This window comes from Dendrobates tinctorius, unplaced genomic scaffold (genome assembly GCF_039654945.1).
Source record: "Dendrobates tinctorius isolate UK_male_01 unplaced genomic scaffold, ASM3965494v1 ptg000020l, whole genome shotgun sequence".
Classification (NCBI taxonomy): Eukaryota; Metazoa; Chordata; class Amphibia; order Anura; family Dendrobatidae; genus Dendrobates; species Dendrobates tinctorius.
The window spans coordinates 32,687,568-32,712,389 of NW_027361688.1; the positions used below are offsets into that span (position 1 = coordinate 32,687,568).

Sequence of the window (24,822 nt, forward strand, 5' to 3'; positions counted from 1 at the left end):
AGATTAGTTCGGAACAATACAGAGGAGAAAGGTTATGGATGGCTTTGTAGGTCAGTGTTAGTAGTTTGAACAGGATGTGCTTGGAAATTGGGTGCCAGTGAAGGGATTTGCAAAGGGGGGAAGCAGGGAAGTAGAGAGGACAGAGATGAATTAGTCTGGCAGCACTTTTAAGGACAGAATGGAGAGGTGCAAGAGGGTTGGAATGTAGGCCACAGAGAAGAATGTTGCAGTAGTCAAGGTGGGAGATGATTAGGGCATGCACAAGCATTTTAGTAGATTGAGGGTTGAGGAAAGAATGGAGTCTGGAAATATTTTTTAGCTAGAGGTGACAGGAGGTGGCGAGAGCATGGATGTGCAGTTTGAAGGACAGGGCGGAGTCAGGGGTTACTCCGAGGCAGCAGACTCCTGGTACAGGGGAAAGTGTGATGTCACTTATTGTGATAGATAGATCCAATCTTAGGTGTCTTCAGCTCCACTAGCATGAAGCACTTACCACCATTGTGCCTCAGGGAGTGACATCATCAGCGTGATCACATGACCTGATCACGCAGCTAGAGTCGCTCTGAAAGATGCGAGTGCAATTGAATACTGGGAGCCGGCAAGCTGCAGCCTCTCTGTGCCGTCTGTCAACTTGAGGTGCAGGGGCAGAGCTTCACGGAGGAAGCCAGCAGCCCTCCGCACTTCAGCCATACACTAGTGTGAAACTAGCCTTAAACAAATACTTTTTTATGTACCCTTTGAATTTATGACAGCATTAAGTGTTGTTGGGTAGGAGTATTTCAGCATGACAAACCTAGAATTTGCAATCTTTGTTCACTCTGCCTTGCATAGCGCTCCAAATTTGTCAGATTGCAAGGGAATCACTTGTGTACAGCTCTCTTTAGGTCAACCCACAAATTTTCAATTCTATACAGGTCTGGGCTCTAACTGGGCTATTTTCAAAACTTTGGTCTTCTTAAGATCGCTGTTGTGCTACAAAGTGAAATTCCTCTTCATTTTCAACTAACAGGTTTTGATGAAAAATTGACTGATATTTAGAGCTCTCCATAATTCTCTCCAACTCCAGCTGCAAGAAAATAGTCACAAATGCTGCCTCCACCATGCTTCACTGTGGGTATAGTGTTCTTTTGGTGATACACATTGTTAACGATATGGTTGGTGCAAAGTTACATCTTGGTCTCATCACACAACACATTTTCCCTCATGATTTTGGCAGACTTGATGTAGGTTTTGGCAATAGATTGCCACGTTTGTGTTTTTTCTTTGTAAGAAAAGGCTTGCGACTTGCCAACCTACCCCACAGGCCATACTTATGAAGAATACATGAGATTGTTGTCACTTGCAGTACACAACCAGTACTTGCCAGAAATTTTTGTAGCTCCTTAAATGCTGCTGTAGACCTCTGGTAGTATAGCTCAAAAAACAAAATGCGCATAATATGGCATTACCCAGGCAATTAACATTGTAGATTGTATAGTATTGCTCACCTGGCTACAGGATTACCTGTGGGCACATGGTACAAATTTTTATAGTCTGCTGTTATATCTATATGTTTTGTATTACATCATATATCCATGGTATATATGATTATCATTTTTTGTTAGTCTGATGGATTTTAATTATTTCCTAATAAAGGTTTATTTTGAAAGGGTTACAGTTTCTTGTAAGCTGCTAGTCTCTTCTCTTTGATACTATTGTGAGCACTCAGCTCACATACAGTTGAAACCAGAAGTTTACATACAGTTGTGCTCAAAAGTTTTTATATCCTGGCAGAATTTTTACTTTCTTGGCCTTTTTTCAGAGAATATGAATGATAACACCAAAACTTTTTCTTCACTCATGGTTAGTGGTTGTGTGAAGCCATTTATTGTCAAACCAATGTGTTTTCACGTTTTAAATCATAATGACAACCCAAAACATTCAAATGACCCTGATCAAAAGTTTACATACCCCATTTCTTAATACCGTATGATGAGGGAGCTATTGAGGGAGGGCTAAATTAACCCCTCACGGTTGACCAAGTGATTTCCAAATTAATCCACAGGGCGTTGCTAGCAACTGGGAATGACCAGACGGAGACGTATGCCTCTGTATGGGAGGATCAAGGCAGATCACTAACCCCGTTTATTATGTCACCTTTTTATAGTATTTTGCTTAAATATGCAAAGTACTCAGCTACCAATAGCATCGTCGTGACACATTTACTTTATAAGCCAATAGTATTGCAAGAAAATCGGAATATGTCCCTAGCTACGTGACGCAGAGAATAGAACAATAGCACATTCATCAGGGTCTCATATATCATATCTTGTTCAGACTGGGACAGTCTGGTTTCTTAACAACCGCAAACTTTCACCTAACTACAAAATTTAACTCGTAAGCAACAAAATGGCGTCGCAAGCACTAAAATGGAGGTCTGGAGAACAAGATGTCCCGTACAACTGAATACTGTACTTCACAATCCCCCCTAGATAAATTTAGCTAACTAATATGCAGCATCAGAGGTGCTATCCCAAGCCATAAGCTCAAGGGGTACTGGTCTTCACATGGCTGATGCCATGTTATCAGTCATGGCTGTTGCAGCGCACCCATCTCCCCGTATGCTACAATTTACAAATAACAATTTTTGATGATGGTGGTGGAGATCTTTTGAAGGTAGCCATGCGCTTGGCTTCAACATCTTCATCAAGTAGCCTTTTGAGATCGGTATAGAGAAGAGCAGGGGCAACGATGACTTTGGTATCATCTCTAGCTATCCTAGTGCAGAATTTCCTAATACATACAGAAATACACCAAAGAACAAGTTTTAGTATCACATATACAACAAGGATACAGGCAGCAATATACATCAAGCTTTGTAAAATCCCAGTTATCCAGCCCCCAATTCCCTTAAATCAATTGGCTGGATTGAGAAAGGAGAAGGTGTCAGACCACCAACTGTCCTTATTATGATCATTGTCTTTATCATATTGATCTCTGAGTCTTTGAATATCTTCTAACTTTAACTTTAATTTCTACCAATAATAATACAGAAAATGTGGAAAACCAAAACATTTTGCCCCCTTTATTTGCTATTGGCTTGTTGGGTGATGAGGAGGACTTGATAGGGACCGTCATACAAGGGTTCTTGTCCATGCTTTCTGACATGCCTTTTCACAACTACCAAATCACCAGGCTTCAGATTATGACAGGTGTCGGTTTCTGATGAATCTGGAAGAGAAAAAGAAACTAGAGCATGGGTGTTAGCAAGATTTTTACTAAGCTGAAAAACATACAGTTGTGGCCAAAAGTATTGACACCCCTGCAATTCTGTCAGATAATACTCAGTTTCTTCCTGAAAATGATTGCAAACACAAATTCTTTGGTATTATTATCTTCATTTAATTTGTCTTAAATGAAAAAACACATAAGAGAATGAAGCAAAAAGTAAAACATTGATCATTTCACACGAAACTCCAAAAATGGGCCAGATAAAAGTATTGGCACCCTCAGCCTAATACTTGGTTGCACAACCTTTAGCCAAAATAACTGCGACCAACCGCTTCCGGTAACCATCAATGAGTTTCTTACAATGCTCTGCTGGAATTTTAGACCATTCTTCTTTGGCAAATTGCTCCAGGTCCCTGATATTTGAAGGGTGCCTTCTCCAAACTGCCATTTTTAGATCTCTCCACAGGTATTCTATGGGATTCAGGTCTGGACTCATTGCTGGCCACCTTAGAAGTCTCCAGTGCTTTCTCTCAAACCATTTTCTAGTGCTTTTTGAAGTGTTTTGGGTCATTGTCCTGCTGGAAGACCCATGACCTCTGAGGGAGACCCAGCTTTCTCACACTGGGCCCTACATTATGCTGCAAAATTTGTTGGTAGTCTTCAGACTTCATAATGCCATGCACACGGTCAAGCAGTCCAGTGCCAGAGGCAGCAAAGCAACCCCAAAACATCAGGGAACCTCCGCCATGTGTGACTGTAGGGACCATGTTCTTTTCTTTGAATGCCTCTTTTTTTCTCCTGTAAACTCTATGTTGATGCCTTTGCCCAAAAAGCTCTACTTTTTTTCTCATCTGACCAGAGAACATTCTTCCAAAACGTTTTAGGCTTTTCAGGTAAGTTTTGGCAAACTCCAGCATGACTTTTTTTATGTCTCGGGGTAAGAAGTGGGATCTTCCTGGGTCTCCTACCATACAGTCCCTTTTCATTCAGACGCCGACGGATAGTACGGGTTGACACTGTTGTACCCTCGGACTGCAGGGCAGCTTGAACTTGTTTGGATGTTAGTCGAGGTTTTTTAATCAACATCCGCACAATCTTGCGTTGAAATCTCTTGTCAATTTTTCTTTTCCGTCCACATCTAGGGAGGTTAGCCACAGTGCCATGGGCTTTAAACTTCTTGATGACACTGCGCACGGTAGACACAGGAACATTCAGGTCTTTGGAGATGGACTTGTAGCCTTGAGATTGCTCATGCTTCCTCACAATTTGGTTTCTCAAGTCCTCAGACAGTTCTTTGGTCTTCTTTCTTTTCTCCATGCTCAATGTGGTACACACAAGGACACAGGACAGAGGTTGAGTCAACTTTAATCCATGTCAACTGGCTGCAAGTGTGATTTAGTTATTGCCAACACCTGTTAGGTGCCACAGGTAAGTTACAGGTGCTGTTAATTACACAAATTAGAGAAGCATCACATGATTTTTCAGACAGTGCCAATACTTTTGTCCACCCTCTTTTTTTATGTTTGGTGTGGAATTATATCCAATTTGGCTTTAGGACAATTGTTTTTGTGTTTTTTCATTTAAGACATTAGGCTGAGGGTGCCAATACTTTTGTCTGGCCCATTTTTGGAGTTTCGTGTGAAATAATCAATGTTTTACTTTTTGCTTCATTCTCTTATGTGTTTTTTCATTTAAGACAAATTAAATGAAGATAATAATACCAAAGAATTTGTGTTTGCAATCATTTTCAGGAAGAAACGGAGTATTATCTGACAAAATTGCAAGGGTGTCAATACTTTTGGCCACAACTGTATAATACTGCAAAAATAAGATTTTTCCGATTTAAAGTTACAGTGCAATGCATGCTTCAATCTATTGTTGTCACTCTTGCACCCAGGCCCGGATTGGCAATAGAATCAACCGGGCATTTTCCCGCTGGGCCGCTGTCACGTGGGCCGCGGGCGGCAGCGCCCGATCATCTGGCCGCTTGCCAGCTGCTGCGGCCACTGTTGCTCCTGACGCTGGCCCTCTGCGGGCATGGCGGTGATAGTTTCAAGTCCCTCCTGCACTGCAGGGAGATAAGCCGCCACGCCCCCCCCACGCACCCCATCCTCGCCTTAGCATGAGACCCCCTCCCCCCGCAGCCACTCACAGCGTTGCACTCGCTTGCCTGCTCGCTCTGTTCGCAGGACCTGTGATGAGGTCACAGGAGGGGAGGAGTCAGGGGGTCACATGATCAGGAGCCTTTGTCCAGACCCCCGATCATGTCACCCCTGACTCCGCCCCTCCTGTGACCTCATCACATGTCCTGTGCGCTCAGCCTTGCCTCTACCGTCTGCAAGGCTCTGCTTTGCTGGAGCGGAGCCGTGTGTGTACGAGGTGTACGGAGCGGAGCCGTGTGTGTACGAGGTGTACGGAGCGGAGCCGTATGTGTACGAGGTGTACGGAGCGGAGCCGTGTGTGTACGAGGTGTACGGAGCGGAGCCGCGGGTGTACGAGGTGTACGGAGCGGAGCTGCGGGTGTACGAGGTGTACGGAGCCGAGCCGTGTGTACGAGGTGTACGGAGCGGAGCCGTGTGTACGAGGTGTACGGAGCGGAGCCGTGTGTACGAGGTGTACGGAGAGGAGCCGTGTGTACGAGGTGTACGGAGAGGAGCCGCGTGTGTACGAGGTGTACGGAGCGGAGCCGTGTGTACGAGGTGTACGGAGCGGAGCAGTGTGTACGAGGTGTACGGAGAGGAGCCGCGCATGTACGAGGTGTACGGAGAGGAGCCGCGCGTGTACGAGGTGTACGGAGAGGAGCCGCGCGTGTATGGAGTGGAGCCATATGTGTACAGAGCGGAGCCAAGTGTGTACAAAGCATACAAAGCGGGCTTTTCCCACGGACACAGGAGTACACGGCGGAGCCCCGAGGAGCATTTTAAAACACACATATGACGTTCCACCTGAAGTGATGTGCTGGAAGCTGACCGGAAATGAGATAATTTCTTGAGGAGATTGTGACGGAACCAGGAATGCTTCAGATCCATCACCGTGTCCTCCTCCGACAGCGCAGACAGCAGGATCGCCTTGGAATCGGGGATGTCGGCCATGTGAGCGGATCATGATAGGTCCTGCATCGGGAGGCTCAGGTGGGTACTACAATGGGAGCCGGGCTGCTATAGTATCTTTGTAGAATCTTTCTTTATTTCTTTCTCTCTTTTTCTTTCTTTCTCTGTTCTTTCATTCTGTTCTGTCTATCCCTCATTTTCTTTCTCTCTCTGTTCTTTCTTTCTCTCTCTGTTCTTTCTTTCTCTCTCTAATCTTTCTTTCTTTCTCTGTTCTTTCTTCTCTCTCTTTCTCTCTGTTCTTTCTTTCTTTTCTTTACTTCTTTCTTTCTCTCTCTGTTCTTTCTGTCTCTCTCTGTTCTTTCTTTCCCCTTTCTTTCTCGCTCTCTCTGTTTTCTTTTTTCTCTCTCTCTCTGTTTTCTCTCTTCCTTTGTGCCAGTCAGTGTGCCCAAAATGCCAGCCACTGTGCCCTCAGTACCAGTCAGTGTGATCAGTAGTGCTAAATGGGTGCGATTAGGTGTGGACATGGGTGTGACTAGTTTTGAAATGGGTGTGGCTGGGCGTGGCCAAAAATTTGCAGTCTTTGTCCATCTTTCCCTTCTTCAAAAGTTGGGAGGTATGATAGGGGCGGCTATGACCAGGGGGTCTGGTTGCCCAATAAAGAGCAGTTCTGCCAGGAATTCTGTAATCATGCATACAAAAGGGGACAGAGATTTGGGAGGAGTACTGTACCTAAAAGCAATAAATAGGACTGAGCTGAAATACTGGGCACAGCTGTGACTACATGTTATATAGTTGTGTTAATCTCCTCTCACTTCTTGTAAACTACAAGTGTACAAAGATATTATATAGTCACCATGTGACTAGTGGGCCTGTGTAACTTCAAATGCCAGGGCTGAATTTTAGTCCCAGTCCGGCCCTGCTTGCACCGTCTATTTGCACATTTATGTCTATCTGTGTGTTACTGGAACCTAGTATGATCTGAAGTCACCTTAAATCCCCTGTGCACAATGTACAGACATTAAATTTTCTTGACTTTGAGACAAACATTGTGCATGTAGGCAGGTTCACAATGCCACCCAAATGTTGTAAGTACTTTAAATTGGTAGAAGAACAAGATTCCGTTACATATTTGTATGCCAGCTTTTTATAAGTATTCTTCCATTCCTAAATAACGGCGCATTGAATTTAATATTACATGTATAGATATGACTGTTAATATCTTTTATAAAATATACATAAAATGGTCATACATTAGCAGTTTATAGCAGAAGATGTTGTGAATTCTCTTGATCGGAGTTCTGAGCCGAAGCTCCCTCTGCTCCCTCTGGTGGTTACTGAGATTAGTGGAGCTGGCAAGGTGGACGGAAGATCCCCACCTGACGACGATAATTGGAAACCTGGGATTACTAGCTGGGTGCATATAATTGAGCTGGCTGCTCTTTGAGGTTGCTGGTGATTTCCTCCCTGTGCATTTGGAGTTCTTTTGTCCCCTGCCTGATCTGCATTGTTCAGCTAAGTGATTCTTTTGCTAATCCTTTGCATCTAATCTGGTTTTGCCTTTTTTTTGCTTTCTGCTTTGTTGCTAGGATTCAGCGTGCTCCCTGCTGAGGGCAGCGCTGGGCCCTGCTTCATATGTTGCAGCTTGTTCAGTCCCCTGTCATGTTAGTATCTTTTTGCTTTGCTTCCAGTTCATACCAGAGTGCTGATCTAGCGGGGGTGAGGTCATGTGACCTCAGGTTTTTTGTATATCAGAAGTGTTGGACTTTTTTAGGGTTTTGTGTGTGATTGCAGACAGTATCTTTTCTGTCCTGTCCTGTCTAGACAGCTTGCCCCCCCCGCCGTTTGCTCAGTCTGTTCTCTACCTGTGTTTGTGTCTCATCTTGTCTCACCGACAACATATGTTTGGGGGCTGTCTATTCCTTTGGGGATCTGCTCCAGGGCAGTTTAGATTTCACCTTTCTGTCTTTAGGCTTAGATAGTTCTCCGGCTGTGACAAAGCGTCTAGGGCATCGTAGGAACGCTCCATGGCTACTGCTAGTTATGTGGATAGGATCACGGGCCTGCAATCCGCTTAGTTACCAACCTCTCTGGTCCTCTGGTGGTTTAGCCTGTTCCTGCCATCCTCCTCAGTGACCCATTCATAACAGAATCACCAGCCTAACCGCAGACTCTAGGGTACTCAAAAGAAGGAAAGAATTGTAAAAAAAATTTTTAATATAGAGATGAGCGACTTTGCCTTTTTTAGGGTCAAGTCAGGTTTCATGAAACCCGACTTTCGCAAAAGTCGGGTTGAACGAAAACGGCCGACTATAGGGAAAAGTCAGAGGTCCAACTGAAACACAAAACTGTCATGATCTCAGTGCGGGTTTGACTCGCACACGTGGGGTTAATGTTTGGAACCAGTGCTGATGACTGGCATTTCTGGGGTTAAAGGTTGTGATCCCGATGCAGGCTTACCTGCACACCTGGGGCTATGATTGCGGCCTCTCCCTGGTTCTGGGGGAGGCTTCTTATAGCCTCAGGACGCTCCCATCCCTGTCAGTTATACTCTTGCCCTTGGCATTGTGTGGTGACCCCTGAGTGTGTTAGTGCTGTGTTCTGGTTACTTGATTCTCTGTATATGACTCGGTCTGTTCCCTGGATATCGCTTTGGATTCTGCCTGGTACCTCCTATGTCTGTTTGGTCTTGATCTCTGCTTGACCCTGATTATCCGCTCTGTCTCATCCCTGGTACTGTACTGTGATCCTGTGTATGACCTTTGGCTTTGTCTGACCTCCCGTCTGTTTGTCCCTCCTGTACTTCATTTGCCCATACTGTTGTGACCTCCATTTTGCCTGACTCTGAGTTGTTGTATGGTGTACTGTCATATCTGAAAGCAGGACGCTAAGCCACTCCCCCTTGCAGTCACATGACCATAGGTCCCGTTCAAGCTTGTTCATTTTCAGTGTCCGCAGGTCCCGTGCCTCTTTACTTTCCAGCGCTGACTGGACCCTGACACTAATAGTTGAAGCACGCCCGGTCACCTCTGCTGCCCTGCTCCCCAGGTAACTCTTAGCACTGCTTCTGTACTCAGGACACGCGCACTGGCTCTATGAGCAAGTGTAGTGCGGTGTCTCTGACAGAAACCCAATGCAAGTCAATGGGGAAGCAAAGTCGGCAGGGAGTGGGAGTGGCTTTAGGACAATTCTTTTTGTGTTTATTCATTTAAGACAAATTAAATGAAGATAATAATACCAAAGAATTTGTGTTTGCAATCATTTTCAGGAAGAAGCTGAGTATTATCTGACAGAATTGCAGGGGTGTCAATACTTTTGGCCACAACTGTGTATATATGGGGGAACTGGGTCAACCATACCATACATACAGTGGGGAAAAAAAGTATTTAGTCAGTCAGCAATAGTGCAAGTTCCACCACTTAAAAAGATGAGAGGCGTCTGTAATTTACATCACAGGTAGACCTCAACTATGGGAGACAAACTGAGAAAAAAAAATCCAGAAAATCACATTGTCTGTTTTTTTTTTCATTTTATTTGCATATTATGGTGGAAAATAAGTATTTGGTCAGAAACAAAATTTCATCTCAATACTTTGTGATATATCCTTTGTTGGCAATGACAGAGGTCAAACGTTTTCTGTAAGTCTTCACAAGGTTGCCACACACTGTTGTTGGTATGTTGGCCCATTCCTCCATGCAGATCTCCTCTAGAGCAGTGATGTTTTTGGCTTTTCGCTTGGCAACACGGACTTTCAACTCCCTCCAAAGGCTTTCTATAGGGTTGAGATCTGTAGACTGGCTAGGCCACTCCAGGACCTTGAAATGCTTCTTACGAAGCCACTCCTTCGTTGCCCTGGCGGTGTGCTTTGGATCATTGTCATGTTGAAAGACCCAGCCACGTTTCATCTTCAATGCCCTTGCTGATGGAAGGAGGTTTGCACTCAAAATCTCACGATACATGGCCCCATTCATTCTTTCATGTACCCGGATCAGTCGTCCTGGCCCCTTTGCAGAGAAACAGCCCCAAAGCATGATGTTTCCACCACCATGCTTTACAGTAGGTATGGTGTTTGATGGATGCAACTCAGTATTCTTTTTCCTCCAAACACGACAAGTTGTGTTTCTACCAAACAGTTCCAGTTTGGTTTCATCAGACCATAGGACATTCTCCCAAAACTCCTCTGGATCATCCAAATGCTCTCTAGCAAACTTCAGACGGGCCCGGACATGTACAGGCTTAAGCAGTGGGACACGTCTGGCACTGCAGGATCTGAGTCCATGGTGGCATAGTGCGTTACTTATGGTAGGCCTTGTTACATTGGTCCCAGCTCTCTGCAGTTCATTCACTAGGTCCCCCCGTGTGGTTCTGGGATTTTTGCTCACCGTTCTTGTGATCATTCTGACCTCACGGGGTGGGATTTTGCGTGGAGCACCAGATCGAGGGAGATTATCAGTGGTCTTGTATGTCTTCCATTTTCTAATTATTGCTCCCACAGTTGATTTCTTCACTCCAAGCTGGTTGGCTATTGCAGATTCAGTCTTCCCAGCCTGGTGCAGGGCTACAATTTTGTTTCTGGTGTCCTTTGACAGCTCTTTGGTCTTCACCATAGTGGAGTTTGGAGTCAGACTGTTTGAGGGTGTGCACAGGTGTCTTTTTATACTGATAACAAGTTTAAACAGGTGCCATTACTACAGGTAATGAGTGGAGGAAAGAGGAGACTCTTAAAGAAGAAGTTACAGGTCTGTGAGAGCCAGAAATTGTTCTGATTGCTTGTTTCTGACCAAATACTTATTTTCCACCATAATATGCAAATAAAATGAAAAAAAACCAGACAATGTGATTTTCTGGATTTTTTTTTCTCAGTTTGTCTCCCATAGTTGAGGTCTACCTATGATGTAAATTACAGACGCCTCTCATCTTTTTAAGTGGTGGAACTTGCACTATTGCTGACTGACTAAATACTTTTTTTTCCCCACTGTATCGGAGAACTGGGCCTATCATATTATATGTATATGGGGTATACTGAGGCCATCATACTATATGTATGGGGTGAACTGGGGCCATCGTTCTATATGTGTGGGGGGAACTGGGGCCATCATACTATATATATGGGGAACTGGGGCCATCATACTTTATATATGGGGGAATTGGGGCCATCTTACTATATTTAGGGGAACTGGGGCATCATACTATATATGGGGGGAACTGGGGCCATCATACTATATATATGGGGGAATTGGGGCCATCTTACTATATATACGGTAACTGGGGCCATCCTACTATATATATGGGGGGGAACTGTGACCAACATACTAAGCCACAAAAGGTCATTGCTAAAGAAGGTGGCTTTTCACAGGGTGCTGTATCCAAGCATATTAATGGAAAGTTGAATGGAAGGAAAAAGTGTGGTAGAAAAAAGGTGCACAAGCAACTGAGATAACCACAGCCTTGAAAGGATTGTTAAGAAAAGGCCATTTAAAAGTTTGGGGGGAGATTCACAAGGAGTGGACTGCTGTGGACACACAGACGTATCCAGGATATGGGCTACAAGTGTCTCATTCCTTGTGTCAAGCCACTCATGAACAATAGACAAGACGAGAAGCGCCTTCCCTGGGCCAAGGAGAAAAAGAACTGGACTGTTGCTCAGTGGTCCAAGGTGTTGATTTCACATGAAAGTAAATTTTGCATTTCATTTGAAAATCAAGGTCCCAGAGTCTGGAGGAAGAGTGGAGAGGCACACAATCCAAACTGCTTGAGGTCCAGTGTGAAGTTTCCACAATCAGTGATGTTTTGGGGAGCCATGCCGCCAGCTGGTGTAGGTCCACTTCATGCATCCCTGTGCCGACAAGGTTTTGGAGATGGAAATTTCATTCTCCAGCATAACTTGGCACCTGTCTACACTGCCAAAAGTACCAATACCTGGTTTAAAAACAACAGTATCACTGTGCTTGAATGGCCAGCAAACTCGCCTGACCTTAAACCCATAGAGAATCTAAAGGGTATTGTCAAGTGAAAGATGAGAGACACCAGACCCAACAATTCAGATGCAAAAGGAGCCCTGACCAAGTATTGAGTGCATTTAGTGAACATACATTTTAGTAGGCCAACATTTTGGATTTTAAGATAATTTTTCAAGCTGGTGTTATAAAGTATTCTAATTTACTGAGATAATGACTTTTGGGTTTTAATTGGCTGTAAGCCATAATCATCAACATTAACAGAAACAAACACTTGAAATAGATTACTCTGTTTGTAATGACTCTATATAATATGTGTTTCACTGAAATTAATTAACCTTTTGATGATATTCTAATTTTGTGAGAAGCAACTATATATAGGGGTGTCGCGACTAGCGACCGCGTTCGCGGCCGAGCCGGCACCTCCACGTCGACCGACCACGCCGACGTGGGGCGAGCATCCCAGGTGGGAACGGAATGTGGACCCACTGGACCACAGGGGGGACCCTGGCATACCCAGACGAGGGAAGAGTAGAGACCGGGGTCTGTGGCAGCTGAGCATGTGGACGAGGAGGCAGAACGACACCGCACAACTTCAGGTATAGACAAAGTTTACTTGAACAAGACATGGTACAGAAACAAAATAGTTATGCAAGGCTCTCGGTTCTGCACATCAGGGAAGGGTACACGTCTCAGGATAACAGACGAAGGCAGGAGGACATCACGGGTTGATGCAGTCCAGGGTTGTCTGGCACGGGCATACTAGGGCAGCCTCTTCCTCAGGCCCCAGGCATGGCACAGGCTCAGCAGGAGAACATCAGACACCAACCTCAGACTGACTTCAGACAATGGCAGGGGTCATCATGGGTTGATGCAGTCCAGGGTCATCTGGCACGGGCATATCAGGACGGCCTCTTTCTCAGGCCTCAGGCATAGCACTGGCTCAGCAGGAGAACATCAGACACATACCCAGGACAGATGTCAGACGATGGCAGGAGTCATCATGGGTTGATGCAGTCCAGGATCCTCTGGCACGGGCATACTAGGACGGCCTCTCTCTCAGGCCTCAGGCGTAGCACAGGCTCAGCAGGAGAACATCAAACACCGATCCGAGAAGGACGTCATCACTGGGTGGACCTCAGATAATTGGCGGAACATCGGGACACGGGCAGAACATCAGGAACACGGACATCGGGCCACCAGGAACACGGACATCAGGCCACCAGGAACACGGACATCAGGCCACCAGGAACACGGACATCAGGCCACCAGGAACACGGACATCAGGCCACCAGGAACACGGACATCAGGACACAAGGAACACGGACATCAGGACACGAGGAACACGGACATCAGGACACCAGGAACATGGACTGGACATCAGGATACAGGCAGGGCATCAGGACTCGGATCTTAGATAGCGCATCAGCACACTGACATCGGACTCCGGACATCTGGCAGCGACCGACAGGATCCGGATATCAGGCTGCGGGCATCATTTACGGACATCAGGCCGCAGTCATCAGGCTCCGGACCACTGGCAGCGATCGGAAGGCTCCGGACATCGGGCAGAGAAGCATAGGATCCGGCCATCTGGCAGAGGACATCAGGCACAGCACATCTGGAAGGGGTCGTCAGACACCGGACATCAGGCCGTGGTCATCAGGCTCCGGTCATCTGGCAGCGACCTAGAAAGGAACCCCAGCGGTCTGGTGCAATCCCTGCCGGGTTGGACTGGAACTGGCAGGGAATTGCACTGAATCCCCAGCTGAGCACAGAGTGGCAGAAACCCAGCGGACACACCGGACTCCTACTTCCTAGATAAACCCAGGTTAAATCACAGCAAGTCAGGTAGCAAAGAGTCACAGTCACTGGGCACAGGGTTCAAGACATGAAGGGACCTCAGGAACATCCCACAGAGGACACAGTTCAGACAGGGTCAGGTAAAGGAGCAGGTCCAGAATTCAGGGAACAAGACACAACATAGACAGGCCTGGATATGCAGCCTCCAGGAAGGGCGATCTTGGTATTACTGCCCCCAGAGCAGGCAAAGAAACAAGACACAATTCAGACAGCGTCAGGTGCAGGAACAAATTCAGGATCCAGGATTCAGGGAACAAGACACAGGTGCAAGGCAAGACTCCACACAAACACAGGGACCAGGATATTCTGCCTTCTGGGAGGGCGGACAAGGGCCAGGATATTCTGCCTCCTGGCAGGTGGAAAAACACAGTTCACATGGGGACAAAGAGCACCAGCTCCCCCAGAACTGATCACAATCAGAGCAGGAGCTGAACACACATACTCACATCGCTAGGTTCAGGAACTCAATGCGAAGCTCTGGCGATGCCCCAAAGGGGGAGGGAACTTTATATAGCAGCTGCCTCATAGTCATAGGCTGGAGCAGCAATTGTAGCACACACCCATTCCTCATAAAAGCAGGGGAGGTGTGGCCGCGCGCACCCTAAGCAAGGCCAAACAAATCAGCATTGCAGAGGACACCTGGCGAGAGCTGCAAGCCTGAACATACGTGGTAAGCCATACACAATGTAGAGGACCTCTTAACCCACTGATAGCTTTCCACAGCAGCAGCCAGGGACCGCACCAGCGGGTGGTCTTGCAAAGCAGCGGAGCCACGCACTCATGTACGGCTACGCAGCGGGGCAGGGACCTGAGCAGCATCCATAACGGAAACAGGCAACAGTATCCCTGCTAGTTAGGAGGAGAGGAGCAAAGGGTTAATGCAGACATGCAGAGTAACGCCGGGGAAGCAAAGTACAAACACACCGGCGTTACAAGGAGGAACTGGGGCGATCATAATTTATATATGGGAAGAACTGGGGCCATCCTACTAGATATACGGAGGAACTAGGGCTATCCTACTATATATATGGGGAACTGGGGCCATCCTACTATATATATGGGGAACTGGGGCCATCCTACTATATATATGGGGGAACTGGGGCCATCATACTATACAGTACATATGGTGGGAACAGGGACTCTATCAATGTAGTAATCTAGATTCTGAAACCATATCTATGCTGTAAACTTGGTTCTGTTCCCGTATCTATATACCAGACCTAGTTGGTTCTGGTCTGATATCTCTGTAGCAAGTGTGATAAAACACTCCGGGATCGGCTTTGCTAGGGTCAAAGGTCACGTGCGTTCAGCATGAAACTCAGGCGCAGAGCCGGGGTCCGGGTATAACTGACACTGGGTCAGGTTTATTAACGGTGAAAGCAATGCATAAAGAAAAAAAACATAAAACAAATCCTTGCCTGTCCGGCACTAACTAAACAATGGACAACCTAACTACCAACTGGCGGGCTTCTCCCGTCCAGCCAAACCACAGTTGCAGTGGGCACTGCTTTCACTCACGTGTGTCTCTCACACAGACAGGCTCTCTGTGTTCCCAGGCTGAGACACTCACACAACCACCTGGCATCCTTTTATATCCACCTCCCATTATTCATTAGCAAGCAGGTGCGATACTAACCAGACTAGGCCACATAGGAAAGGAATCTGGGCGAGATATACCTGCCCTCATCCACTATTCCCACATGATTATCACATAAGCTTGATTCTGCTCCCTTATCTCTGTAGTAAGCTCAGTTCTTCCACCATAGCTCTAGTAAGCTCAGTTCTGCTCCCATATCTCTCTAGTAAGCTTGGTTCTGCTCCCATTATCTCTCTAGTAAGCTTGGTTCTCGTACTCTATCGATGTAGTAATATAGATTCAGGCACCATATATATGCTGTATGCTTGGTTCTGTTCCCGTATCTATGTAGTAGACCTAGTAAGCTCCGTTCTGCTCCCTTATCTCTGTAGTAAGCTTGGCTCTGCTCCCTTATCTCTGTTGTAAGTGTGGCACCACAGGAGTCCGGTAGCCACAAGGGCATTGCCTTCCTCACAGGGGATAATGTCACGCCTGAAGCAAGGAGGGATCCCCTGGCCAGGTATACACAGCATGCAACACAGATCCTGCTCTAGGCCAGCAGGGGGAACTCTGAACCTGACTTGAGGGGAGCTGCTCTATCTGGTCAGGAGGAGGAAGTTAGTTAGAGTTTCAGTCAGTCAGTGCTGGGAACTGGACGAGTGAGAAGCTTGTCCCCAGACTAGAGTGCATTCTGAGTCAGAGAGGAAGATAAAAGTATAGGGAAGCTTGGGAAGAGGAGTTGTGACCACGCTCATCCCAGAGCTCAGTGCTAGAACTGGACACCAGAGTCTGTGGCTGCAGAGCACTACAGTCTCATCAGCTAAATCCGGAGGACAGATTGCAGGTCTTCTGGCCCCTATCACACACCTGAAGGCACAGCAGCAGGATAGAGCCCGGAGATGCCACGAGGAGCGACTCCTGTGAAAAGCTCAAGCTGCCTGTCACGCGAGTAACGTTTTCTAAAAGACAGTGAGAGGAACAGAGGACTGAGCTGAGCTTTAGGCAGCAAGGACCTCAAATAGAGCAGCGCAGTAAGGAGGCCTCCAAGCCACCTGGCTGAGTGGATCCTAAGTTGCTTCGGGCTGCCTGGACCTTCATTGACACCTGTAACCAGTGCTCCCATCGGCACCTCTATAAATTTAGTAAAGGTAAAGGAAATACAACCCTGATGTGTCCTCAGATTTGTTTGCTATACCATCTGCCCTGCACTACAACCACCATCATCTCATCACTTACACATACAATTACCCTGGGGCCTAGCTCTACCTGTGGAGAGCTGTAACAACTCTACTGCATCACCATCAGCCCCATCGGACTCTGAAGCCGGGTCGGCTAACACCTTATTTGCCGAATACCACAGGTAGCATCATGAACTAATTTCCTTTTAAATCATCCACTATAAACTTTATTGAACATTTTCATTGGATGCCCAGGGCCACGGACCAGGTCACCGCTATCGTGACACTTCCCCTTTAAGAACTGCCTGGTACCGAGTTCCCCACGGCCCTGGTGGGCGCTCCATAAGCTCAGTTCTGGACTGATATCTCTGTAGTAAGCTGGGTTCTGGTCTGATATCACTGTAGCAAGCTCGGTTCTGCTCCCTTATCTCTGTAGTAAGCTCGGTTCTTCCCCCATATCTCTATAGTAAGCTTGGTTCTGCTCCCATATCTCGGTAATAAGCTCGGGTCTGCTTCCATATGTCTGTAGTAAGCTCGGTTCTGCTCCCATATCTCTGCAGTAAGTCGGTTCTGCTCTCATAGCTCTGTAGTAAGCTCGGCTCTGCTCCCATAGCTCTGTAGTAAGCTTGTTTCTGCTCCCACAGATCCTTAGTAAGGTTTGTTATGTTCCCATATCACTCTAGTAAGCTTGGTTCTGCTCCCATATCTCTCTAGTAAGCTCGGTTCTGCTTCCATATCTCTGTAGTAAGCTCAGTTCTGCTTCCATAGCTCTTTTGTAAACTTGGTTCTGTTCTCATAGCTCTGTAGTAATCTCGGTTCTGCTTCCATAGCTCTGTTGCAAGCTTGGTTCTGCACCCTTATTTTTGTAGTAAGCTTGATTCTGCTCCCATAGAGCTGTAGTAAGCTTGGTGCTGTTCCCATATCACTCTAGTAAGCTCGGTTCTGCTCCCATATCTCTCTAGTAAGCTCTGTTCTGCGACCATAGCTCTGTAGTAAGCTCAGTCCCACTCCTATATCTCTGTAGTAAGCTCGGTTCTGCTCCCATAGCTCTGTAGTAAGTTCGGTACTGCTCCCATAGCTCTGTAGTAAGCTCGGTTCTGCTCCCATATCCCTCTATTAAGCTTGATCCTGCTCCCATAGCTCTGTAATAAGCTCAGTTCTGCTCCTGTGGCGCCCCTGAGGCTCAGTCGCCACAGAGGTACTGCACCTTCTCCTTAGGTGTGGTGCCCCACCATCCAGGTAAGTTGGAGGCTCTTGACCACGCTCCAACACTCGCACCCCACACAATAGAGTAGTTCACCACAACCACATTGCGGCTCTTTGCTTAGAGAGAGGCAGAGCACCTTTGGTGGTTCCCTGCTTGGAACACTAGACGTGCTGGGAGGTGGGTGGAGTTCAGAATATATATATGAGTGGGATGGTTTAGAATGACAAGTCAGTCTGACAGGAGGTCAGTGAGGAAGGAAGCCACTCGGGAGGAGTGGGGATCCCTGGAAGAAGGGATGGAAGAAGAAGTGCTGCAGCTGCCTCAGTGACCTGAGCCAGCTGGCACGGGAAAGGAAAGGAAAGGAAAGAAGGAGAAGGACGTTGACCTGAAGCCTGAGCTTCCATAGAAGGGAAAGGACAAGCACGGAATGTAGGAGTAAAAGGGAACACAGAGGACGTGGGTTAGAGGAAGAATCCTGCCTAGAAGTTCTAAGTGCAAGGCCGGGGCCCGGTCCCCGAGGTTGTACGAACGCTAATGGTTCTGCAGCAGACACTGGTGGAGTAGTGGGCTGTAAATGCACTACTCCCATCTACGACTTGAGGGCACAACAGCAATAAGGATAGAGAGCCGGGACTTAGGAGTAGAGAGTCCCCGAAGCAGGCTACAGCTGTGTGCCATGCAAGTAGAGTTCTTGGGAACATCTGTCAGGAGGAACTCCAGTGTAACAGGGTAGTGGAGATCTTCACAATTAAAGGTGCTATAGAGGAGACGTTCAGGAAAGGCACATAAGTTGGCAGAGTGTGGAAGGGAGCTTTCCATCTTGCCTGGAGGTTGACTGAGTCCCTGACCCAGAGAACACGGCACAGAAGCGGGCACTACAGACTGTGAGTAAAGCTTTGGAACTACATGCTCTGGTGTCCTCTATTCCTTCCTGCGTCCGTCTGCCTGACACTGCTACATCCCCTGCGCCAGACACTACATCACCTAAGTGTCTCCACATCTATACTGCTCTGGGACAACAGCGCTGCCTGTGGAGGGCTATACCATCATTGCTGCACCACACCATCTGTCCTGGAGGATCTGCATGCAGCGTCGGCTTAACGCCTCCCTTGCCGAACACCACAGGTGGCGTCACAAACTATTCATCTAACTACATTTCATTATTCACAACTTCTAATTTCTTGGGCGCCCAGGGCCACGGTCCGGGTTACCGCTGCTGTGACACGTCCCACTGACACCGGCCCGGTACCGAGTACCCCACAGCCCTGGGAGGGCAACCCAACTTGGCGTCACCAACAGGATGACGAGACCCGATGCCATCGGGTTCTGTGCAGCCGGGATTTGTTGGACTTAAATCTTGTGACAATGTGCAGAAGACCCAGTTTGATAGACTGTGAAATGAACATTAAAAATGGCCGTTGGCGTGGAGAAGAAGGGGGTGAAGAGATGGGAGGTCCTAGGAAAAGACCGCGAAGAGTCTTGGGCCTCCCCTGCCTGAATTACTATGTAACAGCAACATGGCCCCCCCTGAGGGGTTCGTATACTGGCTTGGTATGGAGGAGCTGGAAGAAGACACTGCACCCAGAAGGAGGGGCAGAAGCCAGTGGCAAGAAAGGGGCCGAGAGAGGAGGGAGAAGAACGCCAGAACGCCATGATGAAAAGAGAAGAGAAGACAGAAAAACGGGGGGAGGAGAAGTCACTCACCCCCAGGCCGCCCCTGCGAAGGCTGCGACCGCTGATACATCCTCTGCAGCGGCTGCCACCACCTTACAACCGATATTGCCATTCAGTGAGTCCCGTCCAGAGGAGATATATGAGAGCTCTGGAGCAGAACGGAGGGCATTGACCGCGTCTCCGTCTGGGCCGGGCGCTGTTGCACCAGCCTCCACCGATGACCCCGGCCGAGGCCAACCTTGCCCCTGCCCGGATTCAACTGCGGCCCATCCCATCATCAACTCTGAGAGTTGCGGCTGCCACTGTCCACTACCCGGTGCCGGGACCGGAACCTCGCCTGGAGGCACAAGGTACGATCACCACCCCCGACCTGACCTTAGTCTTGGGAACGGAACCCACAGATAGGAATGGCCCAATTGACCTCCGCCGGCAGCCTCAGGCTGCAGTGCTGCCAGCCGAGGTCCCGATGGACACCAAAGCGTCTGACCCCGAGGAACCAGTGACAACGCCGGCTGAGTCTCCAACGGCAGCAGAAGAGCCATCGGAGGTGGCGGATATGCCGTCCCCGCAGGCAGTAGACGTTTCTATGGCCCTTTCAATTACCCCGACCAGTCCCTATCTCTCCCTGTAGGAGGCAGAGTATATGCGACTATCAAGTAACCAGCAGGATGAAGACACCCAAAGTATTTCATCTGGTAGCAGTACCCCAGCAACAGCTTCCAGAACCCCAGGAGGGGACCAGCACTAAAATTTGCACTAACTCTCGTGACCCAGGAGGGTTTATTTGCACCGTTGTGCCTCTTGTTTTATTTTTGACCATCATGGTTAGCTTTTGCTTTCCCAGTGTTGCCCTGTGTTGTTGGCAGCCTTTATATTGAACTAGCGATCATGAGCTTGGAGTGATCCAAAAACTTTTATTTGTAAATAGTTGCACCTCTTTAGGTGCCCTCTCTTGGTTTTACATATGGACACATTGCGAAGATTAAGTCTACCTCATTGGAGCATGACTCCAATCAAAGGGCACTGCAAGAGATCCCGGCTGGGAGCGGTGTCCAGCACTTACAAGGATTATTGTTGAAAGTTTTAACATGAAGTATTTCATAATGTGTCTTATGATAGCTTTTATATAGAATTAGGAATGTTTTGATACAGAGATGAGAGATTTGAATAAAGAATTGAAAAAGTATATGATGAACCAGGCATCACGGTTGTCACTTGAGAGAAGGTAGAAAATGTGCACTAGAGAGAGAAAAGAAATGTGTACTAGAGATGGAAAGATGAAGAATACTGAAGTGATAGTGAGTAACAGATAATAGCACTTTGAATTAAGTATGGTATGGAAAAATTGCACTTTTTGACTTAGAATTTTAGGTAGTTAATCAATAACTGTTTGCAACGTTCAAGAGCGAGTGCCTCTCATATTGGAAAGTTTAGTATAAGAAAAGTTTATTCAGCATTGCAAAAATTTGTATGTTCCTGTGCTGTCAACTTTGCTTACCTTGAAGCCCGCGGATGTGCTGTGTTTAACGGGGGGGTATGTGGTGCCCCTGAATCTCAGTTGCCACAGAGGTACTGCACCTTCTACTAAGGACCATCCAGGTAAGTTGGAGGCTCCTGACCACACTCCAACACTCGCACCCCACACAATAGAGTAGTTCAGCACAACCACATTGCAGCTCTTTGCTTAGAGAGAGGCAGAGCACCTTTGGTGGTTTCCTGCTTGGAACACTAGACGTGCTGGGAGGTGGGTGTAGTTCAGAATATATATATGAGTGGGATGGTTTAGGATGACAAGTCAGTCTGACAGGAGGTCAGTGAGGAAGGAAGCCACTCGGGAGGAGTGGGGATCCCTGGAAGAAGGGATGGAAGAAGTGCTGCAGCTGCCTCAGTGACCTGAGCCAGCTGGCACGTGAAAGGAAAGAAAAGAAGGAGAAGGACGTTGACCTGAAGCCTGAGCTTCCATAGAAGGGAAAGGACAAGCACGGAACGTAGGAGTAAAAGGGAACACAGAGGACGTGGGTTAGAGGAAGAACCCTGCCTAGAAGTTCTAAGCGAAAGGCCGGCTCCCGGTCCCCGAGGTTGTACGAACGCTAATGGTTCTGCAGCAGACACCAGTGGAGTAGTGGGCTGTAAATGCACTACTCCCATCTAAGACTTGAGGGTGTGGCGCCCCTGAGGCTTCAGTCGCCATAGAGGTACTGCACCTTCTCCTAAGGTGTAGTGCCCCACCATCCAGGTAAGGTGGGAACGCCTGACCACGCTCCACACCTGCATTCCACACACAGGATAGTTCAGTGGGGCCACCTAACAGCTTCAGGCTGGGGGTTAGCAGAGCACCCCTCGTGGAACCCTGCTTCGTAACACGAGATGTGCTGGGAGGCGGGTGGAGTGAGATGGTATAAAAGAGTGGGAAGAGTGAGAGTTATGGAGGAGTTGGTTGGTTAGTTGGAGAGAGAAGAGAGAAGATGGGTGTCTGAAGGACGTGCTGCAGCAGGTCCCAGTGATCTGGGCTGCTGGCACGAGAAAGACAGAAAAAGAGATTGATAAGATTGATAACCTAACCTTCCATAAGAGAGATAGAACAGATCGGAATGAAGGAGAATAGAAGGACGGTGGGAAGCAGGTTGAAGAAAGATAGAGAACCCTTCCAGTCCAGAGAGCACAAAGGCCGGGGCCGGTCCCCAAGGTTGATTGGATCTTTATGTCCGGCAACAGACACCGGAGGAGTAGTGATCCGCTAACGCCTTGCTCCCATCATAGACTTGGGACACAACAGCAACTGAATAGAGAGCCGGGACGCAGTGAGGAGTCCCCGAAGCAGGCTACAGCTGTCTGTCATACAAGTAAAGACTAGGAACACCTAGAGAGAGGCATTCCAGGGTAACCAAGTGCTGGAGTGCTTCGCACCTAAAGGCGCATTGGATGAGTCGTTCAGTAAGGTACATGTTGGCGGAGTGTGGAAGGGAGAATCCTATCCTGCCTGGAGGTTGGCTGGAGCCCTGACCTGGAGAACACAGTACGGAGGCAGGCAGTGGAGTGAACTGCAAACAGTGAGTAAAGCTTTGGAACCGCATACTCGGGTGTCCTCCAAATATTCCCTCACCACTACACCTGGGTACCAGCCTCCATACCATTCTGCGCCTCTCCTCATCCATTGCACCTACACTGCCCTGGGACTACAGCTCCACCTGTGGGGAGCTACACCATCTTTGCTGCACCACACCATCAGTCCCGGCGGATCTGCATGCAGCGTTGGCTCAACATCTTACTTGCCAAACACCACGGGTGGCGTCACGAACTATTCTAATAAACTTTAACACCATAAACATCACCGCCATTGATATTGGGTGCCCAGGGCCACGGACCGGGTCACCGCTGCTGTGACACAATCCCACCTTGACACCGGCTCGGTACCGAGTACCCCGCTGCCCTGGGTGTGCGAGGGCGACCCAATTTTGGCGTCACGAACAGGATGACGAGACCCGATGCCATCGGGTTCTGTGTGCCTTGGATTTACAACTTTTGAAAATGTGCAGAAGACCCAATTTGATAGACTGTGAAATGAATGTTAAAAATGGCCGCTGGCGCAGTGAAGAAGGGCGTGACAACCTGGGATGTCCTAAGAAAAGACCGCGCACTGTCCTGGGCCTCCCCTGCCTGAATTACTATGCGATAGTGACATGGCCCACCCCCCGAGGGGTTCATATACTGGCTTGGTATGGAGGAGCTGGAAGAAGACGCCGCCCCAAGAAGCGGAAGCCAATGGCGGGAAAAGACTTCAGACAGGAAGAAGGACGCCTGAACGCCATCTTGGAAGGAGACGGGAGGAGGCCTGCGGAGCGCGAGGAGGTTATGCTGGATCTCCCTGGCGCCATGGCTGAAGGCTCCATCATGATCCCCTTCATGCAGAAATATGCCCCATCATGATCCCCTTCATGCAGAAATATGCCCCATCATAATCCCCTTCATGTAGAAATATGCCCCATCGTGATCCCCTTCATGTAGAAATGCCCCATCATAATCCCCTTCATGCAGAAATATGCCCCATCATGAACCCCTTCATGTAGAAATATGCCCCATCATGATCCCCTTAATGTAGAAATATGCCCCATCATGATCCCCTTCATGCAGAAATATGCCCCATGATGATCCCCTTAATGCAGAAATATGCCCCATCATGATCCCCATTCAAGTAGAAATATGCCCCATCATGATCCCCTTAAGGTAGAAATATGCCCCATCATGATCCCCTTCATGTAGAAATATGCCCCATCATGATCCCCTTCATGCAGAAATATGCCCCATCATGATCCCCTTTTTTATAAGGTTTAGAACAATATATGGGGCTTATTACAGCGACCGAACACAAATTAGATCAGTCACTTGGTTATAAGAAAAACAAGGTGACAGATTCCCATAAAAAAGTCTGGTTAATGCTGATTAAGCTAACAGGTCTAACATTAACCTTCATGGATGCATTTGAACATTAAGCCTTCACGGATGCAACACGGATGCATGTGGTGGATCACTGAGGCCGTCACATCAACTTCAGACTACCCCTCACCTCCAATATATTACTGTACCTATACTGTATATATAGTAACTAACATGAGAAGCTTTTACCTTAGGGAGATTTTTCTACTCATCACAAGAGAATGGACCGGCCCCTGCTGAACCCCTCCTGCGATAGAGAGCCCAACTACAGCGACGGTTTAGGAGATTTACCCTGAAAAAACGTTGCTTCTGCCTTTTCCCAGAATTCCCTGTATTGCATTTGCATATGTCAATGATGGAGCGCTGTGATTGGCTGACACAGCAGATTAGTGCAGTCCCGCCCACACAGCCTTATTATAGTCTTCCTCCTGCCGCCATAGGCCCAGGCTGCAGCCAGCGGTTTGTAGAGCGACAGTTATTGTAAGGCTTGTTATTCATGATGGACGTGCTCTGCTCTAGGAAATGCCCCAGACATTATCGAGCAGGGGCAGGTATAATGCCTCCTTCAGGGTCTGTCTCCCAACACCAAGCAGTGATGGATATCTGCTCTGTCCTAAGAGAAAGGGGTCATCTAATAACTGATGCCAATGAGAGCAGAGCGACTCCATTGATTCCT

General features: G+C 47.7%; 1 long non-coding RNA gene across 1 annotated transcript in view; it reads right to left on the reverse strand.

Moving 5' to 3' along the window:
* Positions 1-2,172: 2,172 nt before the first annotated feature.
* The window catches only part of LOC141083613 (uncharacterized), a 194,235-nt gene continuing 171,585 nt past the window's right edge, over positions 2,173-24,822 (reverse strand). The window contains exon 4 of the long non-coding RNA XR_012230770.1: positions 2,173-3,210. This is a non-coding gene — a long non-coding RNA (uncharacterized lncRNA). The remainder of the gene's footprint in view (positions 3,211-24,822) is intronic.